Here is a 14,670-nt window from a genome sequence, read left to right as displayed (position 1 = left end):
CTTTTTATGCAGATTATTCACATTGCATGAATTCAAGATCAAACAAACATATGTATATTTTCATGTATTTCCTAAGTGTATCTTCCCCTACCACCACATTTTCATGATGAAAGGACTTTATTTTTTTACAAAAAATGTACAAGTAAACGAACTGGTATGCTAATTTATTTGAATTACTTACAGAAGTAAAAAACGTTGTTGTCTATATTTTACATAAAACGCAAATTTTTCAGTGATTTATTCGAGCAATCTCTGCTAATGGATCACAGTTTTATTCAGATTTGATGAATTATAATGTACCGAATGACCACCCTTATATACAGTCAACCCTGTAATGAAAGACCAGTGTTCAATATATCATGTTCCTCAGAGCCGTTATACGAGTATACCGCACGTTTTATCAGGAACATAGATTAATATATGAATATAATTTTCCGAGTACAGCCATACCTGTAAACAAAGGCCATCCAATGGAGATACTAAAAGTGGCCTTTTTAGACAAATGGTCTTTATTTTGAGGTTTTTCTGTTGTTTTATATCAATGAATGGTTGTTGAGAAAAGGCCTTTATTGACCGTGTGCTCTTTATTCGGAAGTGGTCTTTAACACAGATGTTACTGTACACGTCCTTCCTCAATTGTTTATCTCTGGATTGCCTTAAAAGCGCTTTGGCGTATATCTAGTTCTAAGATTTTTAAGGGGATCATTAAAAATTGCCAGTAAACAAAAAGCATTATTTTTAATTTTTCACTTTTTTGGAAATAATGTGTAAGCCACGACCTGCACGGCCACATCACTAATAAGTTAGAACGTTTTAATTCAACGTGCTTCGATCATATTACCACGCTGTGCTTAAAAACGGGACATCGATTATTATAAGATAGCCAATTGGTTTAAACATATATTTATTTAAGCTCGATCGCGAAACAAATTCTTGCACCTTATATTAATCACTTTCTAGTCCGCTTCCCGGAACCAACCAGTACTGGTGTCATATGAAGAAAGATGGTCGTGACCCGAGTAGGGCTCGAACCCATGGTCTCTGGGTTGAGAGGCAGACACCTTAATCACTAGGTCACCACTCCCCTTAAGATAGCCAATTGAGTACTTTATCAGAGATAATAACTAGGAGGACGGTATCTCCGTACAGGCTGACCATACTCTGTGTAGGTCAACCGATAACGTATTTTGTTGATTTTATTGAAATTCCTCAGAGTAACAATGAACAATACCAAATTCAAGGTAGGACAAGTCCATTAGACAATGTCAGTAAAGTAGGGGTTATATGTCCTTGAGTTGACATTCTTTCGACCTCTAAGACATAGTGCCAAATGATCATATCAGCTTCATTCTTCAAATACATTTACACCTCTATTGCATCAATTGCTTCATTTGACACAAATTTACTTTAATATCTCACCTGCGTCATTTAACCATGCTTTCAAATGTGTTAAAGTAACATTTTATTGTCGTAAAAATTCAAACATTCCTTTTCATTTCAATTTTATTGTCCTTTCCAAATGTCTTTTGAAACTTCAAAGAAACGAATATTTTGACTCTACACGAAAAGCGGATGTGTTGATCGTGATTCTATTTCCGTCCACTTCCGCGTAAAGCCGCTAGGATCGCTTTTTACATTGGCGCGTGTTTTAATTGTTTACGCCCATTTAAAAACTCGCTTGGAAACAGTGACATTTGCTGAAGACTGCACAAAAAGAATTCACGTTTTAAGGTTAAACTTTTGGAAGTAGATTCCGTCATTTTGATACAACAACGCTTAAACTCTATACAGTAAGACCTAAAATACAAGAAGGAGGGATGGGTGTATGGCTACGGTTCAGTTCAAGTCGTTGGTCCGAGCCCAACTAGGGACAAGGCTATATATTTCATCATGCAACAACAACAAATGATAAGTCCAAGAAGCGAATTAAGGTGATGTGTGATTTATGGAACCCTAGCTAAATCTGCTAGTGGCATCTGAATTCCCCCCTGCAATTAATACAGACAAACATGAGCCAGGCACGTCCGCGCCGCCTGCACGGCTCGCTATTCAGTCAATTTTTGTTCTCAATGTTCTCTTAATATCAATAATGGTTTTGTCTAAATTTAAAGATGGACAAGTTCATTAAATATTTAGCATGGTTAGAGTTCAATAATAATAATGTACTTCACGATCGGACTTAAACAACGACGTTCCTGAAAGCCGCACATTTTTATTAAATTTATTAAATAAATTTTGTATGTTTTAAGATTTTATTTCTTGACGATTTTTTTATTATTTAGAATCTTTACCTAATACACCACTCTACGCGATAACTGTATATATTTTTCTTTTAATAATTTGACTATTGTGAACATATTTTCTATTCTAGCTTTTACATGATAGCTATAATAAACACGCCCGTCATCTTTTGATAACCTCTGTGCGATGCCTTAACAATAAAATATCATCATTGTAATTAGATAGATCAGCCTTATCTTCATTTGAGCTCAGTTCTAACAAGATATACGCAAAAACAATGATGATGATGATGGTGAAAATGATGATGATGATAGTGATAAAGATGATGATGAGGATAGAGATAAATATGGTGATGAAATTGATAATGATGATGATGATGGTGATAAAGATGATGATGATAGTATGGTGATGATGATGATATTGATGAGGAAGAAGATGATGACGATGATGAAGATGATAGTGATGCCGATGGTGATGATATTGATGGTGATGATGATGTTTTCCTTGGTTGTGGTTGAAGTGATAAACCAATAAAAATTATCATGATAAAGTATAATAATGATAATAACAATACTGTTTATAAAAACGTAATTCGTTAGAAAATGAGATAAAAAAAACTACATATTTAATTTTTTGGAAAAAATTAAATGAAAGTTGCAGTCTTCAAAGACCAAAGAACGCCTCAGTGAATAACGCTTTATACCATACTTCTTTAAGCAGTGTTTTGATTTTAAAAGAGTACATACATGTCTTGGAGTATACACAAAATACGAACAAAGGTGTTTTTTAAGAACAAAAACAAAAGCGTAGAAAAAAAAAGGAAAAAAAACCCCAACATTATGAAGAAAAAAAACAACAATCAAACAAAAATCACTTAGAGGCGATACGGCATATATTTAACAAAGTTGCGTTATTGGTCACAGAACAAAACAGAACAGAACATTATTTTATTTTGACTTGTACATAGTACATAATCATACATAGTGCGATAATAGATTGATAGAAATGCATAAACAATACATTTTCAATACTAAATTTTCAATGAGTTAAAACAAACAAAGACAATGTTACGTTACATTTTAATGACGATAGTAATTATTTTAGAATGTTATTTCAAATCAACAAAAAATGATATTATAGTGTTAGGGATAAAAATATATAAACGCAATTAAATTTACACGTGTATATAACAGACGTATCTTCAGAAAAAAATATATACGTTACTTAACCATTTATTTATCTCACACGTTCAAACTTTACAACCATGCTTTCCATCTTATTTTTTATACATTTTACTTTTTTCTTCTGCATTTTAATCCTAAACGATTAATTAGATAATTTGTAAGTATTGTGGTTTTACATTGCGTAAGATTATTCATGTTTTGGGGTTAAAACCAACCAAGTGACGACTGTCAGTTTTATTAACCAATGATGTTAGTTGATTAAAACGTTATTAGAAATTTACGTTGGTATCAGAACGTTGTGGCCAACCCTCAAACCTCTACGCGTTTTGTTGACAAGTATGCTTTACCTGCACGTTCTGACCAGCTGTCAAAAAATATTAATGATATTTGACGTTGTTTTCTATGTTATTGTCTACGGTACATCGCCGCAATTTACGTTGATTGACGTCTCCGTTCAACTGAAGAACGGTACTGACAGGTTTTATTCTCGACGCAAGACTAAAACATCGTAATGAATGCTTTTGGATCATTTACGGTATTTTTTCACCGACCCATACAATTGTCCACATAAGAGTTGATGTTTCATAAGGTAAACGTCCAGTTTATTAAAGGAAGCGGTTAGCTGAAAGTGCAAACCCAAGGATTAAACTTACATCCCTCCGCAAGATGAATTCCAAGTCTTTGATAATCCTGGTGCTTTGTGGCATCTTGGCACTTCAGATGACCCAAGTCGAAGGTGATTATATTTTTTCCAAATTTAAAATTTAACTTTTCCCTTTTTCAAATTTTATTGATATTTTCAAGATGCTTTAATGTGTTCTTTGAATTATATGATTAATGGCTAGTTTGGTAAAGTATATTGCTAAATTGCTGAATACAGAAAGTTTAAAACTCGTAATATTTGTTCTTCTGAAAGATAAAGCGCGTTTTGTTGTAGATTTCGCATACATAACAAATGTTTTTGTTGTTGTTTTCATCTTGTTGATAAAATGATACATATGAGGTGTAAACTCACGTGTTTCATTAATAGTGGATATTATGATAAAAAGGAACTTTCCAACTTTGATGAGTATAGGATCTAATTGTAATTTATTTAACCATACACATGACTGTATGTTCTCTTTCCTCGCAAACTGTTCACACTTGAATTAGTAATTAATGTCTTATTCTTGATGCTTTTTCTATGAATTTTTGCTTGATTAGGTAATTAAAAGTTATTTATTATGACAGATTGGCAAACATTATTTTAGTTAAATGATTGTAATGTATGATTCTAAATGTATTACATGTAGATTCTAGCCTTTGTTTCATTACACTGTTTAGGACTTTATTTGAAATTATCTAGGTGATGTTTTTTAATTAATAGGTATATTACTTTCTCGTGCATCAGCATAAAATGTGTTTTTATTCTGTACTGTTGGATACTACTTGTTAATAGCCAATCCGTTTTGTTCTGTTAAGGGTGATCAATTATTCCAATAAGAATGTATATAAGCGAGATCAATTATTCCAGTAAGAATGCATATAAGCGAGTTCAATTATAAGAATGTTTATAATGCTGCACGTTTGAAACGTCGCTTTTCATTGGATAATCGTGACGTTTATATAGTTTCATATACACGGTTGCTGTCGATTCATGAAGAAATCTTACTTTTTTTCTCTAAAAAATCATGCTTGCTGTATTATAAATTCGTTATAAAGATTTTTTTTGACAGGTTATATGGCCAAATATAAACGGCTGATTGCAATATAACCCTCGCCTGGCGGCTCGGATTATATTTACAAATAGCCGTTTATATAGGGCCATATAACCTGTCAACAATCTTTATAACTAATAAAATAAGAGAGATCAAGTATTCCAATAAGAGTGTATATAAGGTAGATCAATTATTCCAATATGAATGTATAAAATATTTTTAAATAGTTATTCATCGTTCTTATGAAGTTTTGCATGTTTTTACTGGTGATTTAACTGTTGTTCTTTATCACCATATTTCAACGCTGATACTAACGGAGTAAACGCAATTCTTGCAGAATTTGACACATCATATGATTTTGTATGGAATGCCTCAGACTAGCTAAAAGTAACTTTATTTTTCCACCTAACAGTAGGATTTTATTGAGTTTTGAATACCTTTGGAGTTGCATAATTCTCAGTAGGGTTCTGATTGCGCGCTCCTTTAAAGTGTTTTATCGTTCAGTTCTACTGCAGCAGCAGCAACAACAACAACAATAACAAACACGTGTTGAATGAAATTTTGTTATAATATGAGTAAAAATCAGGACGAACGAAAATCTCATACAAACATATAATATTTATAACATACGCTAACTATTCATCGATTGTGCGAGTTTTTCTCTCATAAAATTTTTGATGGCAGTTGGGCCCCTTACTATTAACCGGCAATAGTAATCGGGGGTTAAAGTTAGTTTAGATTCATTTTAAAAACAAAATGTGAAAAATTTTAAAAATTTTTTTTTTGGCAAATTTGACGTAAAAACATTCATGCTCCAAAAATTGTAATCCTTTTTTGTTAAAACAAAAGGTTCATTTAATTGAAAATATTTTTTTATAAAACACCAATAAAGCGCCAAAAGTTATTGTCATATCCTTTAAGGTTTAGATCCAACGAAATGCTGTACAGTACAGTTTTATAAAATGCAATACATTTTATGTTTGATTCTTTATCATTATTTGACCATGCATATATATAAATGGTATATCTACTTATAATTATCTGTTTAAGCAAGACATTAAAGTGACATTATGCCCATTTTTGCTTTGCCAAGTTGAGCTTAATTGGCTATATATATTTCAAAAGACTGACTGTTATAATTTATCATTTTAATGGGAATAATTTGTCATGTTCTATGTTGAAAGTTGATGACGTCAGAAAATATAGAATTTCTTACGTGACGATTTATTTTGATATTCCATGATTTTCTTATTACATCGTTTTTGTCAATACTATTTCTTATTATTCTTGTGATTAATCAATACTCTCTGTTTGAAGGCCTACAAATACTTAATATTTCAAAATAACATTTCGTTTCACTTTTAACAATCTTTTGTTCTTTTATTTTTGACATACTATTTTGACTTCTTTATTCAGTTGTATTGCATTTAGATAAGTTCAAATCTACAGAACTAAGAATTGGGAGTGGGAGGGGGGAGGATTGATCTCTCATATTATAAGAACTTGGACACAACCCTTTTGCTATTTATCATTTCCAAAATGTGTTCTTTTTGTGTATATAAATTTATTAGAATGAAAAATCATTAGACTGTTCTTTACTGCGCAGTTTTAGTTAAAAGTTTAATCTCTTCACACGCTCCTTTGTCTGCCCCTTTCACAACTCTTGGGATTTTTACCTAATATTAAAGTTATTTTGAACCCTAAGTTTGCATCCTACCCATACGTGCCGTCTGATCGTCCTCTACACAGTTTACTTATTTTGAAATTTCCCTTAAAATGAAGAATGATTTCGTCCGGATTGAGAGATGGACAAGTCCATTTAAGACATTTAGTGTAATAAGGGTTAAACAGAAGTCATATTTTATTTAAAATATCCATTTTCTTTTTCATTACTCTATTATATCATACGATTTGAAATTTCATCTTAAGTGATGGAACCGCGCAGTTTTAGCCTTCTTTAATTTTAGGAATACCGTTTTTACTGATTCTGGATTATCCAAGGAACTTTACGGAAATAAAAAACAAAAATACTTAAATACACTGTAATAACAAGTCATTAGTGTTGAAACGTTTAAACAAATCATACGTTCACATTTCATTTTTAAACAATCATTCATTTTCAATTGAGTGGATTTTCTTTTTTAACGGAAATAAGTAATAAACGTCGAAAAGATGTTAATTGTAATTGTTAGGTAAGGAGTCCCTCAAGTGACATAATACAAACATGTTTTCTTTTTCCTTTAAATAAAACATAAATTTTGTTACTGCGAATTGCTTTTTTTGGGTATAAACGCATAGCCAACTATTATGTTGTGTATACCAAATATATAAGTAAACAAAACTATACTTGTACTTGACAACAAAACCAAAATGAGTACAGTGTCATCTTAGGTTTTCCGTACAAAAACAGACACAAGAGCCTTTCTAAATTATAGTTCACACAGTGCAAAATTTCTAGCCATAATTTGCGCGACGATACAGTTGTATTGTACTTTTTTATTTTGCTAAGTCAGTGCAAACACGTATCTTTATTTGATTTATTTCAGTAACGGAGACGTTTACACATGTACTTCAAACGTGCATTATGGGGTTTTCGAGCGTTAGAATTATCTACGGAAGACCGTTTGCTCGATAATCAATTATTTCTTAATATAGTCATATACAGTAACATTTAGCGGCGTGTGATATAACATTACAACCATACTAATGACAATAATGCAAAACAAAACAATCTCTTTGCTGAATACATATTAGACTATTGTTTTGTAAACTTCAAGCACGCAAATCCGAAAATGATTCAAGTATTTTTTCGAAACGTTCGTCGCCAAAACTTTACGTGTGCTATCAGCTTTTCTCTTTATACTCAATGACTCCTTAAAGATACCGTAGAATCCGCGGAATGTAAACTCACGTTAAACATGCACTAAATTATATTTTTATCAAGACAGCTGCATACAATCAAATAATAACAAATGGAACATGAAAAATAATGATGTTTAACATCACAATTTAATGCATTTACAAATGACAAAATATATGCACAAGTCGTGCATGTAAAGCAGCTTAAACAATCATGTTTATGACGTGCGCGTTCAAAAAGCTGTCTCTATAAAAAAAAAGATTTTTTTCTGTTTTGTTTACTTAATTATGATTATTCAAATTGTTGTTCTTAATAAAAACTGTTTTTCATTTCCTTTGATCTCCATTCAAGCGGTTCATACAATATCAGAAATTAAATGAAATCTTCATTAACTGTTGGGCACTGTTGATCACTTCCGGTTACTCCCATCCGACATCTTTAATATGAATAACGATAATATTTCTTTTTTTTAATCATGACAAGTCGCATTATACGTTGTAAATGCATATTATAGTATCAACCCACCACTTTATAGTGGCCAAGAATCCGAGACAAACGTTTTATTGATTATTTTTCAGGTATATGTTACACATATGTATGCCGAAGACGATGTGTATACCACGCACCGCGTTACGAGGAGTATGCTTTCCGTTACTTGTGGCCCAGAGCTTGTGGAGAAACAGCAGTTCGTAGATGGGGAATCAAAGCTTGCTGTGTGACTTACGGACGGTACTAGAACGAACACACTACAGCCACGTGGTCGTTGGTAAGTTAAGAAAATATTTTTTAAATAAGTCTAGAAAGAACACATTTTAACCACCTGGTCGTTGGTACGTTACGAAAAAGTCTTAAGATTAGCCTAGAACGAACACATTTCCACGTGGTCGTTAATAAGTTAAGGATTAGCCTAGAACGAACACATTACAACCACGTGGTCGTTGGTAAGAAAAGGATGATCCTAGAACAAACACATTTCAACTACGTGGTCGTTGAAAAGTTAAGAAACCATTCTTTAAATTAACCTAGAACGTAAACGTTTCCTCCACGTGGTCGTTGGTAAGTTAAAAGAAATTCTTCAAATTAGCCCACAAACTATTATAAATGATCTACACAACTGGAAAAAAAGCATTATGTAGAAGGCGAGACATTTCAATTAATTAAATGATCGACTTCAGTATAAACAATGTTTTCGCTAATGGGCATTTATTATTTTTTTCTTTATATAAAGTATTTCTCTTTTTTGCTGGTATGATTTTTTAATGCTAACATTGAATGATTCAGCATTTTTCAGTCTTGTTGTTTCATCTACAACATTCTATCAAGCAAAAAAGAGGCAGCTATTATAACAATTTAAATATGTGTTAAGGACATTCCGATAACGTCACATGCTTTTTCCCCTGAACATTTCAATACAAATGTACGAACAAGATACAATGAATGGGCTCGTTCTTTTTATTTATCATTCTTTTATCTAAGTAATTAACTAATCAATTACTATATTGATTATATCATTTCCTTATATATGTACGTCTAATTTTACGTGTGATATGATTGTTGCGCCATTTGTGTGACGTTTTTGTCGCCATATACGTGTAAATTAAATACTTGTATAAGTATTGCATAAGTGAAACACATTAAATGATTTGCAAATACCGGACATGTAAGAAACAATTTCTTAGTTGTTAAATTTTGTTGATATAAAAGCATAAATAGACCCAAAGGAGTCTTTAATAATTTGAAAGCGTGTCAATGAAAAACTAATTGATGTTACAGAAGCAAGAAATCGTGTTTATAGAAATATAAAAGATAGGAAAACATGGTATTTTAATTACCATTTTGTGTTTGTTATTTTGTGAGTTGCTGTTAATAATTGTTTTATGAACATGAAGTCTTTAATCTGTCACCTTTGTACACCGTTTTTTGTTACCAATAAAAAAGATATATCATACTAAACGTTAGTTTAACAACGTGTCTCTAAATGGCATGCTTGTTTGTCGTTTTCAAAAATTGAATGACCTTTATTAAAGTACAATTACACCAAACAGGAACATTCATTTTACACCATGATAAAGCACAACATTTCGTGTTTTATTTGTTTGTATATCCATATTTTATGTTGCTATCTGTCCTTTATCTTCTTAATGGTCAAAGAGCGGCTTTGAACGACTTTCGCTCACGGTAAATTCCGACAAGAAAAGTAAATGAGCATGAAAAGACATTCTGTTTTAACACAGTAAAAGCAAATATCATTAAGCAATAAACAACAGAACAGACAGTATTTTGACTAAAACATAGTTATATATATCATTTTTAAACATAAACATGAAGAATAAACCTGTCACGTGTATACAACATATCACAGATGTTCAAAAATATTATTTTGCATGTACTAAAGACAGGACTACATATAGAGGATATTCAAGTTTCTTCTATAAAAAAAACAGAAATCAAATTTCATTGAGTGGTATGAAAATAAATATTTCACGAGTGGCAGTAGCCACGAGTGAAATATGATAATTTTCATACCACAAGATGAAAATAAATCCTGTATTATTGTTAAATTATATGTATGTGTAATAAAATATGATTAAAGTAAACTAAAAAAAGTAAAAGGTAGATCAAACATATGTGGTACATCTATCTAAATTAGAAATACCTACACTACATGTATATACTACTCATACATCAGTTAATAGCGGGGACTACTTTCTATTAATGACGAATTAGACAGAATTATTACATACAGTGCAAAAAAATAAACGCAATGAATTCATCGGACAGACGCAGCAATACACAATGTGTCAATGATTACGTCACCAAACATGCCCGCAAGGTCCTGCACAAAGACGGTTTTGTATTTTGGGTGATTGACTGATTGTCTCTGTTTGGTGAAAAACCTTTATGTTACACTATTTTTAACTTTACATCCATCAACTGTTCGTAAGAATTCAACATTCTTCGTAAAAATTCGACATATTTCGTAAAAAAACCGACATTCTTCGTAAAAATTCGACATTCTTCGTAAAAATTCGAAATTCGTCGTTAAAATTCGGCATTCTTCGTCTCAATCCGTCGTTTGTATATTAATTTAAAAAACAGCTATTTGATAATGATTTTGTGTTCCGGGTGAAATAAACGCTTATCTACAATGTAATTTGTAAATATCACGTGACACAGCGAGATATGACTATTTTATATGTGTTCAACAGAGTATCTTTGATTGGTGTATTATTTTTCTTAGATAAGATTCCGTCATAGTTGCTAAGACAGAAAGTTACACGAACCAAGATTATTCTGTTTTTTAATTTAATAATTTCTTAGAATCTGATTGGCTATACCAAAAACACTAACAGGGGTGATGTGGCAACGCAATCTTCATTTTTCTATATTTTTAAGGTAAACGCTTCACTTGAGGAAAAAAAAACACATTTATATTAAACAAAACTTTTCTCAATTATGCATCAATATTTCATTTTAAAGGTTAACGTCCTACAGTAAAGGTCTTTACTTTTATGTAAATATGTTTTTAAAAATGTAAGTAGCGAAATCATGATCAACTATTTCGCTATAATGATCCATTCACGCATATTACCTATATACCATATTAAAAATGACTTTGCATATTAACAATACACCAGTCTTCTCTATATAGATTAGGCCATTGTCATGTACATAAGTCAAAGTATCCCTCAAACAAACACACTTTTTAACCGCGTAATTTACGTCTATTTTAATAAATGTTCTTTTCTACCGCGTTAAAGCGGCCTTCAGCTTTCATTTTTTTTTTGTGTTGGAAAAGCAATTCTTTGTTGTTTCAAATTAAATATTTCAATAATTTTATCTTGGAAAAGTGCATCATATAACTGTTAAACAGCGTCCAGAGAGCATCAGTGACGTTCGTTTCTAAAAATAGAAGATCGGGAAACAAATCGTCCGCTTATTTAAACCGGTAGATAGGGGTTTCGTAATTTTTATGCATTTTATCGTCGGCAAATTTCTTTTTTCTATCTATTTTTTTTTGTTTTGTCAACTACATGAAACGATTTGTCTGAAAATAACATATTTAACTTTTAGAAAAGCTGAAGGCCCCTTTAAGAACAGTATTAAACTTTTATAAATATATTTTTACCTGTACTTTTCTGACATAAGAATATATTTCCCTAGATTAGTTAATTAGCTGGATATATATTCACTTGAAATTTTATCATTTTTGAAATAAAGGACATTTTAATCTTATCGATATTATTTATTTCCGTGCCATGTTAAAGTTTCGTGATAGGGGGAAAAACTCTTATAAATCGGAAATTCTGTAAATTTGATAAAAGAAAACAGATGAAAAAAAGAGAGCAAAAGTAACGAACAAAACAAAACAAACAAAAAAGAGGTGTTTATTTAATTATGTAACCTCAGGGCCCATAGCATAATAAGAAGCTATTAATTGCTTTCCAGAAGATAATATTGTTGTGTTATTGATATCGACGACAACAAAAGTTGTAAAACACAACTTCAAGCGTTCTAAGAACGATGTTATATGTTATATATCATTGTATATAATACAAATGTAGTAATATCGTTTTATATTGTTTGTTTCAGGTCATGTGACGAGAACTGGTGATTGGTCATTTGTCTCTCAAGAACTACTTTTTTCCGCGTAATGCTTTTTGCTGTGTGCGTCTATCTATCGTTTCATGTTGTCAATTTGTCATTTGAGTGTAGATTTTGTTATTGTTGAATTTGTATTAAAATTGTCCATTCATTATTTATTGAAATAAATTGTAACACATTCCCTCAACGAAGATGTTATCAATAATATCTTTGCTAAAGTTAGACATTGCCGTTTTTGAAAATTATATTCACCATTCACGAGACAACGGTCCTTGTCGCTTCTTCCCGTGTATCACAGAGACTTAATATGCGCCAGGATGATGACCATGATCAATAAACGTGTTGACCGATTGGCACGGATAGCGACACAAATTGCAGAATGGACAAGCTTTTTGATCTATTAATAGATGGAATATTGTGATGTTTAAGCGTACATGTGTATTTTATGCTGAGAGAATAATCAAACTTGAGAGTGTCACCGATTTGTCTGGTATTATATCCTCCTGATTATAAATACACGCGCAACAAAAAGTTGCCTCCCTTTATATTTTCTTTTACTTTTCGAAATGTATACAGACCGACAAAAATAAAATTTGTTTCGTGTCAGCTGAAGATCGTTTTCTTAGTAGTTCCCTTTTAAAACCCGAACAGCTAACCTCCATATAACATATTCTGATTATACATCTATTATTTCGAATTTTGGACAAATAATCTATTTTTAAAAGCAAAACGGGGGAGTAAAATGTAACAGCTGTTATAACGTTTGACCAATCACGCTCGAGGAAATAACTATTAACGTACTTGGGAGTCAGTTGCACCAGCTATCGTCTGGAGTAAATTAAAACAGTTTAGCTTCACTAGGCGTATATTCAGACGGACATTTTGAGACATTTTAACAATTTAGACTTTTAAAAAGTACACTTATTTTGATATATGTTTTTATGTACATTTAAACGAGTGCCTACATGATGCATTTCTTACACCATATTAATTACACCCATCATCGTTTAAATGTGTTTCAAGTTTATTCTTTGGTTACAAAACATTTTTAAAGTTTAACAATCTGTTTAAAAAGTAACATATTATTGTTCAAAGTTCAACACTTTTATTCACCTTGAACGATTCATCATGACGTAAATAAGATAACATAATTATGATGATGATTTTTGATAATAAAATTAAATATATTAAATTTAAATATGTAATTGACTTATATATGATATATTATAGCCTGGGTTCCAGTCTGTCGATTTTTTTATGTGCTTCTGTTCGCCAAATTAATAAAACATGATCGAGTATGAAATAGCGCTTATGTTATGAACCCAGGCATAGTTGATATAACAAAAGAAATTCAAACAAGAAGTATCACACAAGTTCGGCGGGATCATCGGAAAATGTCGAAAATTAACGATCTGTCACTCAAATGGTACAGAGATGACAAAAATAGGCATATTCGATCACAAAGTTTGGTAATACATCACCATTTTACGCCTAATTCATATGTAGCAGACGGTCATTAATAAATCAGTACATGAAAAAGTTTTTAAAATAAACTATAACCGAAACAGACGATAAATTCACCCGAACTAAAATAGGTGTTTCCTGTTGTTCTTATTCACGCTACTACATTGTCCATCTCGTATTTGAATTTGATTTAAAATCCAGAACAAACAAGAAGTATCTTAGATAAGATAATTATACTGCCGAAGTAAGACTGGTTCACTTGCATATGTTAGTTTTTAGTTTTCCATGCAAAGTCATATAGATATATATATAACAATGAAAAAATAATCTCTTGTAGTGTTATTAATCTTGAAAAATGGAACACTTTAAGGTGTATGAGTTTCTAAACAAACATATGTCGTGTTTTGGTAAAGTGAACTCAATTTCTAAAACCAACATCTACGCAGTTAGTAAGACCATTTCTTTTATAAATACATGTTCAAAGTGCAAACATTTATAAAAAATATAAATTATATATTAATTGTACACCTCAATAATCATATAATATATTAGACACTTATTTTAACATCATAAACTAAGGATATCTGATAAGTTCTGATATTATTCTCGTTATTTTGGA

General features: G+C 31.3%; 1 long non-coding RNA gene across 1 annotated transcript; it reads left to right on the top strand.

Moving 5' to 3' along the window:
• The first annotated feature begins 3,947 nt into the window (after positions 1–3,947).
• Positions 3,948–12,774, top strand: LOC132726564 (uncharacterized). Its single transcript, XR_009625215.1, has 3 exons — positions 3,948–4,161; positions 8,561–8,748; positions 12,576–12,774. It is a non-coding gene; the product is annotated as an uncharacterized LOC132726564 (long non-coding RNA).
• The last annotated feature ends 1,896 nt before the right edge of the window (positions 12,775–14,670 follow it).

Source organism: Ruditapes philippinarum, unplaced genomic scaffold, assembly GCF_026571515.1.
Source record: "Ruditapes philippinarum isolate M1 unplaced genomic scaffold, ASM2657151v2 ctg955_1_1_1_1, whole genome shotgun sequence".
NCBI classification, from domain to species: Eukaryota; Metazoa; Mollusca; class Bivalvia; order Venerida; family Veneridae; genus Ruditapes; species Ruditapes philippinarum.
This window is presented reverse-complemented; position numbering and strand designations above follow the sequence as displayed.